Source organism: Pieris napi, chromosome 8 (assembly GCF_905475465.1).
Source record: "Pieris napi chromosome 8, ilPieNapi1.2, whole genome shotgun sequence".
NCBI classification, from domain to species: Eukaryota; Metazoa; Arthropoda; class Insecta; order Lepidoptera; family Pieridae; genus Pieris; species Pieris napi.
The window spans coordinates 5,103,980-5,118,719 of NC_062241.1; the positions used below are offsets into that span (position 1 = coordinate 5,103,980).

General features: G+C 31.6%; 1 protein-coding gene across 1 annotated transcript in view; it reads right to left on the reverse strand.

Annotated features, from left to right (window-relative positions):
* LOC125051707 overlaps positions 1-14,740 on the reverse strand; it is an 80,257-nt gene that overhangs the window by 25,081 nt on the left and 40,436 nt on the right. The gene's annotated exons all lie outside the window — the stretch shown is intronic.

The following is a 14,740-nucleotide window of genomic DNA, read 5'->3' on the forward strand; positions in this document are numbered from 1 at the left end:
GGGGGAGCAATTTGTTATCAATGAGATCGATGATACAAGTACCAGGGCGCAAGGAGGCCCAAGGAGTTTCAATATTTTAATAAAATCTTCGTTGGCCGGCGAAACCCGTTTTGTCAAGGCGCACGTGCAGCAACTGGCCACTGTGTGAGTGGGACAGTATAGTGCCATCCCACTCTAAGTGCAACGTTCGTAATATTATAGTGGATGAGGTTGGATGTATAACCGCAGTGCTTCTAATATCTTGTAATTCTGACGTAAGGTGTCCGGTTAACTGACTATTGTTTTCAATGCTGGTTGGATACAGCCTAAAGGGTCAGATTATCAAGATCGCTGTGGAATTATTCAATTATTAACTCGATACGGATAACCACGAATGGTTATATACATATACATATTATATGTGTAAAAATCTAGATGTACAATCGTTAAGTTCGATAAACATTTCGTAACATCTAATATATACCTAACATTCTCGGGTTCGATCCCATACTCCTCCGAAACGGCTCGACCGATTCTTATGAAATTATTATGCATGCTCAGTAAGTCTGAGAATCGGCTACTATCTATCTTTCAAACCACTAAATGTTAAGGGTGGTGCCACCCCTAAATTTTAATTTTTTACACAACATTTTTTGTTTTTATTTTTTTATGATACAGCATACATTTTATACGTACAACCCTTAATTGTCACCCTCAACGATCAACCCCTATTCTTATTATAGTAGATAGTTATATTTATAAAACTAAAAAAAGTTTCCTAGAAACAATATATGGCAAAACGACTTGCTGGATCAGCTAGTATAATATAGATATTGTGACTCCATTTTATAAAGACCCTCAAGAAGTCCATACTAATCTTTAGAATATTTTTTATTGTAGTAAAACAGGTGGACTAGGGGCTTCATATCACACTGAGTATGGGATTAAATATTATTGCAATGTAAATAATTTATTTTCCCACTACATATCGTGTTCGTTATTTATTATAGACCTGGTTTCAACTTGGGCTTTTTGTTGCGGAAACAGGCATACATATTATTAATTCTATAGGCTTTGAGACTTTAAATGTTGCCTGTATATTAAAACTGATAACTTTATCCAAGAAGTATGTGTATGTGTACCTCGTTTAAAGTTGTAAAGTACTCTAGGATAAAAGTTTTTATCCTTAATTTTTAAAGCCTCTAATTTAAAATCTGGGAAGAAAAAGTGATTATTTTTTAAAGTTAAACGTACATCTAGGTAAAATAAAGGTGACCATTAAACACAGTATATCGTTAAAACCGTTAACGATCTATAAATCAATGATTGATAGATCTTGTATCACTCGGCTGATACAATGAAATGGCTACTTAACCTACTTTAAAGAAATTCAATACTTTAAACATTAAACAATGATATGTAAGGAATATCTTTAAATCGTTAACGTAAAAACAGAATAACTAAAAATAATATAAAGGATTATTAGTTTGTTGTTTTCAGTTTCCGTTAAATTTAATCTTTCAAAATTCTCATAGAACAAGTTTCTTCACAGCCTACTGACCATTGTCCAAAACAGTGATTTGTCAATTGTTTAATCTCATAAGTTCTATCTCAAAGCACAGCAATGACTTTACATAATTTGTTGATTAATTGAACGTTTTTACCAAACAAGTATTTTTGAATAATCTTTAAAACCAGAATCTTGTTTGAATTTTTGCTTACTCAGTCGTAATTTAATATAAAGCCGGTTATTATACATGTACATTCTAGCAAATTAAACATTGATACAATTTAATTTTAAATTTAAAACGACCGCAATAACGTTACACATTCCATTTATTTTCGCTATAAGCCTAGAATTAAAACTTTTTCCAATATAATGGTCTATGGTCTATAGTCTATACTCTATGCTATAGTAACCATAGCCTCGTTTTAAAATGCTCGCTTAAATCAGTTAGTTCTATCAAGTACAGTTAGACAGATAGCGATTAAGTACTTAACAACAATTATGTTGATGTTGCTGAGACGAGATAAGCTTTATAAATAGCCTTGGTGATGGTCGGACATAGTAAAATAATATATAAGATTAGCTTATATGTAATTTTGGGCTCCATATAATTTCACTACATCCTTTCTTTTTTTGTGTTTTTAACACAATGTACACTTATCAACGTCAAAAAAGAAATATACGAAATATACATATATATATATTAATAAACTCTCCGCCACTGTTTTTAATCGCCAAGTTTTTTGTTTTACACAATGTTTGTAAGGAGCTGCAACCATCAGACCATCTATATTTCAGATTACATCCATATGTAGTTTTAGTTAGAGTTAGTAACAGTTTGGTCTTATTTCTAATTTCAGTATTAGTTAGTAAACAAAACAAAAGACTCCTAGAGTGAGGCATGGACAGTATTATTTTCAGATATGCGTGTTTCTGTTCGCTTTGTAATCAACGCATTTGGGATACCACTGGTGCTATGCCTAACAAGATGCATCAAGGACGCCACGCTTTTTTGAATGATGGCATTAAAACCGTCAGTTCGCGTCTCGGAAAATATACCTGACACACTGCAGAACTTCGACAAGCCCAATACTAACCTGAACATGTTGTTAAACTGAATACCAAGCGTATTCAATGCCTTCTATTTAAAACTATGTATTCGAAAATGCCTTGAATAGATTAATCTTAGGCACGTAAAATTACTTAAATATAATACGTAATGAATCTGTTAACAACAAAAATAATTGTCAAAACATTTTAAAGTCATTTAAATAATCCTACTAATATTTTATTTGTCTTTTGCAGTAAAACCTCACCACATTTGCCTTGGTAATTGGTTTCGTCCACAGTCATTTATTTAACTTCAAAATTTTGACAGATATAAACAGTCATAAGTTACATTTTAACACTTGGTTTGTCTGAGACTGCATCATTATTCATGCTAGCAACTACAATTAATAAGTTTTAGCTTTGAAGACCATTTGCATACAATGTGTGACGCGACCATATTGTTAAATGAACAGAATCTGTTATTATTTTGTTCGGCTGCTGATTTGAGATGTTTTGTTATCGACAACCTTTTCAACAGTAGTTAATTTTGATGCTTTCGACTTGTCAATAGTCAATATGTATGACAATGAATTTAATTTTGTGTTTAATAGTTCTATTACATTGTATGGTAAAATAAGTAGTAATTTATTTTAGTAATAAGTTTTCCATCCTTCATCCATCTACCGAACCTTATCAGGACTAAATGTGATATAAATCTATCTCATGCTTTTTTTGCTTCAATAATTATGATACATACAACGTCTAACAAACTCAAAATAAATACGGTATTATATCCAACATCCCTGGCTACTTATTTGTTACCTAGCCTTTTGTCAATACATTAGGTTCAAATACAAGACAATGAATCATTGGAAACAGAACCGACCAGTTTCTTATCTTTAACGTGGCTACCGTGCTACGCCGATCCTCATTCTCATGGTAATCATTTGGAAACCATTTAGTGACACGTGACATAACACGACATTTCTTTGTTAGATTTTAGGGGTTTTGGTTTGGCATTGGACTATGCATTTATAACTGAATTTTCATGTGGTAGAAAAATTTGTATATTATCAGGCGTACATAATATAACAGAAAAGAATTAAATTACTTAACTTTAATAACAACTTTTATGCCTACACTTTAGGATACCTTAGATAAGTCTGAGCTGGAAAGTTCTGTCTCATCGTTAATTATTATAAGGCATAATTCGTAATTATTAAAAATAACCGATTATAATTAGTCAGGTTATTGATTCATAACAAAAACACATACATATATTTTTTTGTAATATTTGGATAGTTCCTACGTTATACCTACGGTATACTTTACATTATTATCTGTAGGTAGGTACCTAAAGAAAATCACGGCTTCAATTAATTAAAATACACCTTATTAACAATTAACTGTAGCTTTCTGGTCAGTGTTATATTTATCTGGTGTCAGTAAAAACTGCAAACGTGTGAACTCAATAAAATTAAAAACACAAATGAATCCAGATCTTTATCTCGTTCAAGTCTTCAAATCATTCTCAACCCGTATGTTATTTTTGCGGGCAACCACATTTTTGGCACTCAAAATTCATGTTCTCATATTTTGGCCCGTATTGGAACATCAATTCCAGAAGCTGTGGCCGCTAACCTCAAATTTATTACCTTTTTATCCCAATTTAAGTGACTGTTTTAAAGAGAGTTATTATTTACAAGAATACAAATTTTGGTCTTTTCATTTGCTTGGCTTAAGTTTTCTTTCGTTTTTATTTTAGTAAGGTAGCGATAGATTTTATGGCCATTAACATATTTGGTACATTCTAAAAGATTTCAATCACAGTTTATCAGTTTTAAAAATCATGTTAGACCATTAAACTTAATATCGCCTTATTATACCGTGATCTCGCTTTGACACAACGGCTCGTTTTTATGACCGTTGTAAAATAAAACCAAAATCAAGCTATGATTTGTGGCGTGCGTCTGCGCAGGCGTATGCTACTGTTCGATAAAAAGTTATAGATTGGTTCCACTATTTTTTATTTATTTCAATGGCGTTGAGACAAATTATATGTAGAATTTGTTTACTTATAGGATAATGTTAGCGAGGATATGTTACATCTTATGTAGGGTGTCAGTTTGTATTGATATTTAAAATAGGAACAAAACTTCCTAAAATATCAAAAGGTTTTTCATTTTTGTTGCCATTTAATATGCTACATGTTTAATATGCCATTAAAAATACCTACATGTTTAAAACTTCAAACAATGGATTGTGAAACCAAAATGGATCTCTTCCTTCTATTAAATGCATATGAAATAAGCTTTCTTAAATAAAATAAAAGTGAATATAATTTTTAAAAGAATAGCAGAGTAATTCAAAAATATATATCGGCTATTTATATCGACAATGCACAATATCACAGAGCATCACTCGAGGTTAGTGACCTAAAATAAGAATGAGATGATATTTTATTTTCAAGATGTAGGTACTATCTTGGCATAAATTAAAGGGTTTATATTTTCTCTCTTTCTCGTACCACGTGTTTCGGACTTGGCGAAGTCGTACAGTCTGCAAAATATATGACGTTTTAAGTCTTTTAAAAATACAGTATTTAAAAATGAAAAGAAATTTATTAAAACCAATTAATTTATTCTGCAAAATATGTATATCATTGATAGACCAGACCTTTTTTGAAAATGTGTACATATTTATATAAGAAGTGCATGAGTTCGATACTTATAAAATTTTTAACATAGGTACAAGTTACAACGTTGTCTTAAAAACGAGATAACGAATACGAATTAATTTTTATTTATGGAAACATTTACATGAAGAGTTGAAATAAAAACAATTGAATATACATACCTTCCTTTATTAAAAACTTGGCCGTGTCATTTTAGCATATATAAATTATCTTTAGTAGAGCCATTTATTATGCAATTAATTACAACATGAAGCGATAAGCAAGTAAACAGTGTGGACATGCATAAAATTATTTTACACACAGATAAGTATCTTAACAGCATTAATGAAACCTTCATGACGATAAATGACATAATTTATAGACTGGATAGAGATATTGTCGTTTATTAGTACTTGAAGTCTACTGGTGCACGTGACATTAGTATACGTAACAAAACAGAGACGGGATACAAATTATGTATATCATTTTTATCAAACACATTAAATGCTAGTTCGTTGCCTTGAAGAATTGGTACGCTCTTTTCTTGAAGGACCCTAAGTCAAATAGGTTCGGAAATAGTTCAGAGGGCTGCTGGTTCCACATAGTGATGTTGCGCGGTAAGAACTGAGCATAGCTCAGTTGATCTTACGTAGTTAGTAGAACTCAAGACGAGGTGATACGGGTGAAATTTCGCATACTGCTTTGACGTCCGATGTAAAGTATGTATACGAATTTAAACGAATGTATGTAGTTTAATCGAGGACCTTTTTAGGGCCTTCGTAAGCCTAGTTAAAATGTAATATTTGATTGATACGATATGGGATGGTAACTGCACTACGATGACTCATTATATTGACTCCATTGAATTTGTGTTTATAGTGTTCCGAATTTTGCATTGCGAATATATTATAGTTAGTAAACCCCCAGAAATAGGGAGCGATCAAGTATTACGTAACGAATTTGGGGGGGGGGATCCTTTAATAAAACGTTTAACGCGGGGCGGGGATTGAATTACAGGTTATTGTTAATATTATTTTCGACTTTCCAGTACTTTACATAACATAATGGTAACTTTTAGGTATAAAGAGTCACTAGGTGGTCAAGAAACGTTTTACTGTACTTGAGTACAGAAAAACGTTACAGCGGGTTACATGGGGGGGGGGGGGGTCTGTAATCTCCAATAATTGCGTGACGTATTACTTGAACGCTGCCTTACTTGAATTACTTTGAATTGTGATTCTAACGTCAAACAGTATCTTTGCACTCAGTACACAATATCACGATTATTACCGTTCGGTTACGTCTAAACTGGTTGGCTACTGGTTTTACGCGTCGTACTTGTGTGGGTGTAATCACAGGTTTCACTTTGTACTGGGATTGTAATTTTTCAAAACTGCTCCTTAACAGCCTTCGCTGGTTAAGTAGGTAATTTGTTTTAAATACAATAATTTAAATAGCTAATAATCTATTTATTGCATACCGTACAATCTCCAAACTAGAAATGAGGGAAATAAGTTGAGTAACGAGGATAAAATATGTATATTATTTTTTTTTTTTTAAATACTTTGGCTAAACAGCGTCTTAGGGTAAGATCTATAGAGCGCACTTAGACTTTGCTCAGACTTAACTATAACCATTCTTTACTTTTTTAAAGGATAATAAAGAAGGTATTGCATGAAATGAAACATTAATTTCTGTCTTAGCTTGAGCTTAGCTTAATCTCACCGTTAAAATGTCTATAAATATACTAAATCATAGTTTAACCTTAGTGTTTTTCGTAAGTAAAGTCTGAGCAAAGTCCAAGTGCGCACTATAGATCTCACCCTTAATGGTAAGAGTTCACACTTAGCGCTAAGATGACTCCCGTTTGTCCAATCCTATTAGACTTACAGAATTCTTATTAATTAAACTCTAAATACTAGTTCTATATCGTTCAAAAATCGAATGACGTGGAACCATAAACCTACCAAAGTATCTATAGACAATAAACACATTATTAAATATATTAATAAATAAAGATTTATATCAGACTGAGAAATAATCGTGGTAATGCGTTAGGGTGACATAAGCTCGTCTAATCCGTAAATAATAAGACCTCATTATTTTAATATTATACTTAATACTCTGGACTGGATATATCCATACGTTTTTTGTGTTGTATTAAGAAATAATTTAAATGTTTTCAATGAATTTTTGCAATTATTTCTCTGGTAATACAAAAACAGATTCATATCAGCACATTTATTTTCTACGAATACAAAAAACTATTAATTGTATTTAACCACCACGAGTGGTTCTTGTGACATTATATTTTGTTTCAAAACATTTCAGTATATATAATTGAAAAAGTATCGAGAAATAAATCTAAAAGCAACAGAATAATCCAAAAAGGCGATGCAACAAAACTAAATGAGAAAAAAAAGATCCGTCACGAACATAGGCTAGGGAGAGAAAAAAAAGAAAAAGTGGTAAACAAGTTCAACGTTTATTTTCGTGCCATCCCGCTCTAACCTACAGTGACTTTATATTCTTTTCTCTCTTTCACCGACCGAACGTTGTACACCTGTGCTTTAGTATCCCCAGAGTAACAACGACCTCAATAACTTATCATTACGAAAGAGCCTAACTGCATTTAATAGTTTATTGAAAAACTACTTTATCTATATAACTTTAAGTCCATTTTGCAATGCACTCAAATTAACATTAGGTATAATAAATTTTGACAAAAAACAATTATTGTCGTATACCGATTTGATTCCGAAGCTCAAGCTTTTTTTACTTTAATACGTCAAACTAATGTCTTGTAATAATAATGAAAGTGGAACACCTGTTTTGGATTTAATCCTATTGTTAAAATAAATGTTGGGTAAAGTAGTTTTTGTGCAAACTTTTTGTCCATATCTGGGCAATAGGGTAAGTGTACTTTGTTGTTTTTGTAACGTTTTTATTATTACCTAGCTCTTTAGTCTGTTGATGTTATATCTTTACGTTCTTAAGCGATATAAAAGTTACCTAATAAAATTTGTTATTTTATTAGGTAACTTTTAATTTGTTATATGTTTGTTAAAAGCAGTGAAGTGTGCAGAGATTTAAATTACCGTATTTCACTTGGTTTTCATAAAATTATTCAGATGTACTGGTAGTTTTTAATAATAAAACTTTCGTCATCTTCTGCTAGCCTAGTAGATATCAGGCTACTCCTATTTCATTCATTCCTGTTAAAGTATTCTAGCGGACCCGCCCCACACACGTCATAAATACAAAAATCGAAACCATTCTCCAACCCACTTCAACACACAAATTTCACCAAAATCGGTCCAGCCATATAATAAAGATGTAAAACCACGAGCTTCAAAATCGTTTAAACAAAAGTATATTTAACATAAAATTATAAAAAATATTACATTCTCATTATTGTATTTTTTAATTAGTATACACTGTAATATTATTTTACAAAAAGCAACTAAATATCTTAGAGGCACTTTTAAGGCAAATGTTTTTTATGGAACTATCAACAACATCATATTTTAACTTTTACCTGCTCTTAAATCATTATAAGTATGACTTGCTAATTACTCGGCTCATCCATAAATATAGCTGTTCACGTGTATTTGCACGACAAAAATAGATGAGTTCTTGTGGGAGTCAGTTGCTGATTTATTAACGTCACTTAATGTCACTCATCAGAAAAGATGCGGGCGAGGGATTTAACTTTGTGATCCTTTGATTTTAACTAAATTTGAACATTCGTCAATCCATAAAATTATTCGCATTGATGGTCAAGTTTTATGTATATATTATAGTCATTCATTTCGAAGCTATATTCAGATCAAAGATTCTTTATTTACTCAAAGAATTACATTCACTTAGTGAGAAAATTTAGGGTATGTTAATTGTGTACATCGTGTTATCAAAAAAATTAAAAATAAACTACATAAAATAAAAATGTTAGTTGCTAAGAAAATGTACAATATTTTACTATGTTTCAAGTTCTGAAAGCTATATAACTAGTCTTATTTGCAAGAGAAGATTTAATCAAATATATTGTAATATTCATTTATTAAACCGATTATTTCTATGGTAATAAATTTTGTCCAAGTGTCCAAGATAGCTAAGGACCCTTTACACATACATACCTATATGTATATGTTATATAATTATATTAACAATATAATTAAATTTACTAAGTTGATAAAAAAATGTTAATTGAAATCAATTTAAAGCATTTAGTCTGTATAGAAAGATATCGAATGAAGACTTACTCACAACTTACCGATGAAACTCTTTGATGTTAGACTTGCAACGTCAACGTATGCTGGTATTATATTTCAAAAAACATTATTGCTAATCAGATACTGTCATAGGATAGCACGCTTTATTCTTTACCCGCTGATCTAGCGAACTTTGTTCTGCGAAACAATAATGCCTTTTTAAATAAAATAAAACCATGACGTGATATTGTCAGTTAACTTTCATTTTATTTTCTAAGTTTTAATAGATATTCAAAGGGATACGTGTCTTTTACTGGCAGTTATGCGGTGGAGACGGAATCATAGATTTTTAATTTTTGCCTTTAAATTTCTATAACAGAGGGCAAACGGGCAGGAGGCTCACGTCATTTAAGTAATAGCGCCCATAGACCCTCACATTGCCAAGCTCGCAAAACTTGGCCGGCCTTTTAAGAATTTGCCCTTATTTAGTATTAAATATGTAGTGTAAATAACATTTTATTAATATAGATAATAATATATGTGTTTTACTATTTCTAAGTCGTCATAAAAATTCATATTATAGTAAAAGGCTTTTTACTAAAAAGTATTGTATTAATCACTCACTCTTAAAAATAATAAGAAAGTTTAATATCTGACATTTTCGACCTCTGAATAGATTTTTGTGTCAATAATACGTGTTTTAGCAAAATACATATAACATAATTTATTATACAACAATTATAACATGGGATTTGAAAATCAATCAATTAGATTTACCATTGTGTCGACAATCTTAATTCATTTATCAAACTTACAATTATCTCCGATCGTGTTAAAATTTTAATAAAAAACTAATTTGAATTCGGTAGCCGAGGGTTGGATAAAAATCTTCTCAGGACAAAGTATACATTTTGAATAATTAATTTTTTTAGAGACTCGGTGACAAATAATTTTCAACATGAATAATTTGAACATTGTGGGGATATTTGAGTTATTTTATCGCAGGTGTAGAGATTTAATGTATGACATTATCATCATTAAAAGATAGAGTTACTGATATTAATACTTGAATAATAATATCTACAAAATGTAAGAAGTATGTGTTTATTGTGTAGAACAGTGTTGGTTAATTCGTAATCGCGTTTAACCAATTCAAAAGGGCATTGAAGGTACATATCAGAATGAGCCTAGTAGACTAAAATTGGGACGGCTGATGGCGACGTGTATCTTGTTCGTATTTACATAGTTAGTTTCTCATGTAAATAAAATATATTCTTTTTTGTAATGAGAAATAAAGTTCTTTAAACATTAAAGGTTTAAACGTACTACACATCCCTGGTGTCGTAGGTTCGATCCCCGGCCTTGGACCAATGGTCTTTCTGTCTAAGTGCCCATTTAAAGTGCGCTCATGCGTGTGAAGGAAAACATCGTGAGGAAACAAGCATGTCTTAGACCAAACAGTCAACGGCGTGTGTCAGGTACAGAAGGTTGATTTACTTGCCTATTAGAATTGATCACGGAACAGATATAGAAATCTGAGACCCAGGCCTAAAATGTTGTAGCGTCATTGGTATTTGCTATTGTCTGAATCTTTGATATTGAAAGGTATTGTTACATTCCCAACTCAATATTAGGGATTACAAACCATTAATTGCGTTAAAAATGGCAGCCATGCATATAACTTTTTTACCTCATCAATCAAAATATTTTTATTTTATTTATATGGGGTATATATATACACTTATGAATGTCAATATAAAAAAGAATTTAACATAGAGTTGTGTGTATTGGTTTTTAAAATTACTAGTATAAACCATTAGGTCGTTTACATTAGGAGTTTGATGCTTTAATTTAAAATCTACAAAATATACTATGGTGGGTGTTCTGAAGAATTGTTTGGGTCCCTCCTGCTTCGTTTTAACACCGTACGAGCCGTATAAATTCAAAATTTCATCAACATCACCTTGATGGCTGGATGTCTATCACAGTCCGTTTCACAAGGCACTTTCTTTTGCGAGCTAGCAACCTGTGGAATCGACACCCGGTTGGGGTCTTCCCTGAGAGATACGATCTCCAACTGTTCCAAGTTAGAGTGCACTCCTCCCTCATAGGCCGGCAACGCACCCACTAAAAATGGGTTCCATGGGCTGCGATGACTGACCTTTTTGGGCGTCCCGGCTCGTTTGCCACCATATAATATTTAAAAAATTATAATAAATACAGCGGGTTAATTGAAAAACATATAACTTATTTATTTTTTAACAGTTCAATTTTGTCCACCTGACGTTTAAAAGCCTGAAACGAAAGCGGCTATTTCAAAGACGGATAATATCATAAAAATAGTAAGCATTACAACCACATTACACTGTTTACTATTTCTATTAGATGAACATAGGGTTGTGTGCATTTCTTTGAAATAAAATGTGTAGAAGTAAACAGTTTTAATTGTTCAAATGTGTGTGTGTGTGTCAATCGTACATTTAAATAATTGTTCGAATGTATTCCGCATATGACAGAAACGTTTCTGTGTCTATTTCACTGATTATGTTACTCTTAATACAGAAGTTAGTGAATTATGGTCTCAAGGGTCACTTGGAGCCAACCAACTTGAGCGCTTTTGAGCGCCAACTTTCTTTTTCTTTATAAACAGCAGTAAGTCCATGCGGTGATATGGTGTAATTTAGAGTAGAAGAGTCTATCTCTGTCTATCTAATCTAGAGTATTAGAAGAGAGAAATACAAGTTAGACGACCTTAAGTCTTCTCGGCGAAAGGGCTGCATTTGATGGAGATAATGAATCATTTATGACCGGGCCAAGTTTCCCTTCCTGTTCTCCACCAATCATGTTTTATCTTAACCCTATACGGTCATGTGTTTGAGATCTTACTGCCAACTTACGTAAAAAATTGGCAACCTTTGACATTGTCTAATTAATAGCTAATAAGTGTGACAACCCTAAAAATAAATGTGAGTGATGCTGGCGCTACACTGTTTACGTTACGGAGCGTGGCGCGTTGACGTAGGTCACGTACATCTGGCAATGTTTTTATTGAATACTACCGGCGCCAAATGTTTCAGAATTATCTATTAATAAGTCTAGACAAGAAAATAGCACTATATCTACTGTGATATTAAAGCGGACAAAAAGCCATATTAAAATTTACAATACTCATTACCTCGGATTTGAAGACTCTTATCAGTATTTGATTATAACTTCCAATCTGATTAATAATTTGATCTTAAATTAATTTTTTATGATTCATGTGCACTTTTTACTACTTTTTGTTTCATGTATCCTTGATTAGTTTAGTTTTTTTTTTGTTCCTGTTTAGTTTCTTTTTCTTAACAACTATATGTATTTTGGCACTTTTAACAATATTATTATTTTAATAACATTTTTTTTTTCTCACAGTGTTTGCCTGGAAGAGATTGCTCGAAAGCGATAAGGCCGCCAGTTGTCTTTCCCTTACATGTAATTATGTTAAATTTTTATATTATAATGCAGCAGTGTAAATAAAATAAAATAAATAATTTTAAAACAAATACTTCTGGGTTCAAAGATAGTTCTAGTACATTTCCGTGATCACTAAATACTTAAGATACTTTACAGCCCTATATTGAGAATGTAAAGTATTTCAATAGAAGATAACAGAAATAAATTTAATTTATTTGACTTAAAGCAATTAGATGAACGATTTTAATTGGCAGTCATTTCGCGTAATGACCGCGCACATCGTATGACTTGATTGCGACAATTTGCACCTGCTATAAACCGAGTATAAAAACTAAAATGTATCAGAGACCGGGGAACAAGCTAAGCTGTTTTCTTTCAAGAGTTTATTTTTTAATTAAGAGATTTAATTGTTACAGACGGTTAACCAGTGTTCATTATTTTAACGTATTTATTGGTTTTGATTTTATGAATGTAATTCAAAGGTCTCTTTTTCTGTAGATATAAAATATGCTGGAAATGGGTTTGTTAATTACTGTAATGAAAATTAAAAACAATATGCCACATTAAATATATATTACCTAAAATATGTAAATTATAAGTCAAAATTAACTTGGAAACAAAAATGTAGCACAATGAACGGTTAGCCGTCGATGCACAATTTTATACTAATATAAAATAATAAGTCCTGAATACATATCTCGTTGCGATATATCCTTACCAAGAAGAAAGGCACACAATTGTCAGTCGTTAGTATATGGAGAATTGTATTAGTTTGGGAACAATAAGAGAGGTTAGACTGATAACCTACTGATTGTCAAAAAACGCACAAAATTATAAAATTGAGGACGTCACTACTAACAAATATAATTGGCAAAAAGGTTATAAAAAACACGCACCCAACACAATCCGAGTGAAACGAGTAAGTCAATCAAAAAATGTGACGATCGGCCGAGTTAAAATATTTTAGATCTCAAATCATCAAAATTTATGAAACTAAAATTTATTTTGAACAAATGGGTACCTTATATTTAAATGTTCTTTACTTCGGAAATTAGAATAATTACTTAATTTATGTCTCTTATTTGAACATCCTTTTAATATTTGACAAAAAATAAAAAACTTAAAAAAACCCTGTCATCAGCACAATTTCTGGGTAAAATATTGCGATGGGTTTCCAAGCTGCGATTCTTCTTAGTCTTAGTTTAGGTATAAGTAACAAAGATATCTCCACTTATTTATTTTATCATACGGCTCCAAAAAAACCTAGCTAAAAATGAATTTCTTTTATATACTTAGGAATAGTAGAATCCATCAAATTAAATTGCTAATAAACAGCTGACAGATTAGGTTAGGTTGATGAGTTCATGACCTTAAAGCGGTGAATAACCCCAAGCTTACGTTCTCAAACTTTGCGTTCGAAATTCACATTTAATAGGTCACTATGTATTGATAATAAGTTTTCTGTGTTTCATATCGTGTTAAATGTAAAGTTTGTTATTTTATATGTTTTGAAGTTTTCTTTAGGAGCATGAGAGTAAATTTTTACGGAAGAAACGCAATAATAATAATATTAGCGTCACGAAGATGTGCAGCGTTTTTGTCGAAGAAAAGTGAGAGAGCGATTGCGATCGATTGAGAGAGAGTGAGAAAGGGCAAATGTATGCTACATTGGAGCGAGAGTATTGAGCAAGCAAGTGAGAAAGATCGAGAGAGAGAGTGAGATAGAGTATAGGGGAGAGCGAGAAAAAATACACGCAATTGGTTGATGTATTCCTTTAGTAGTTACATATTAGAACTTTAGAAGGCAAGAAAATAATTTAATTTCTCAATGTTACCAGTAGATACAAATTCATAAATAAATTTAGG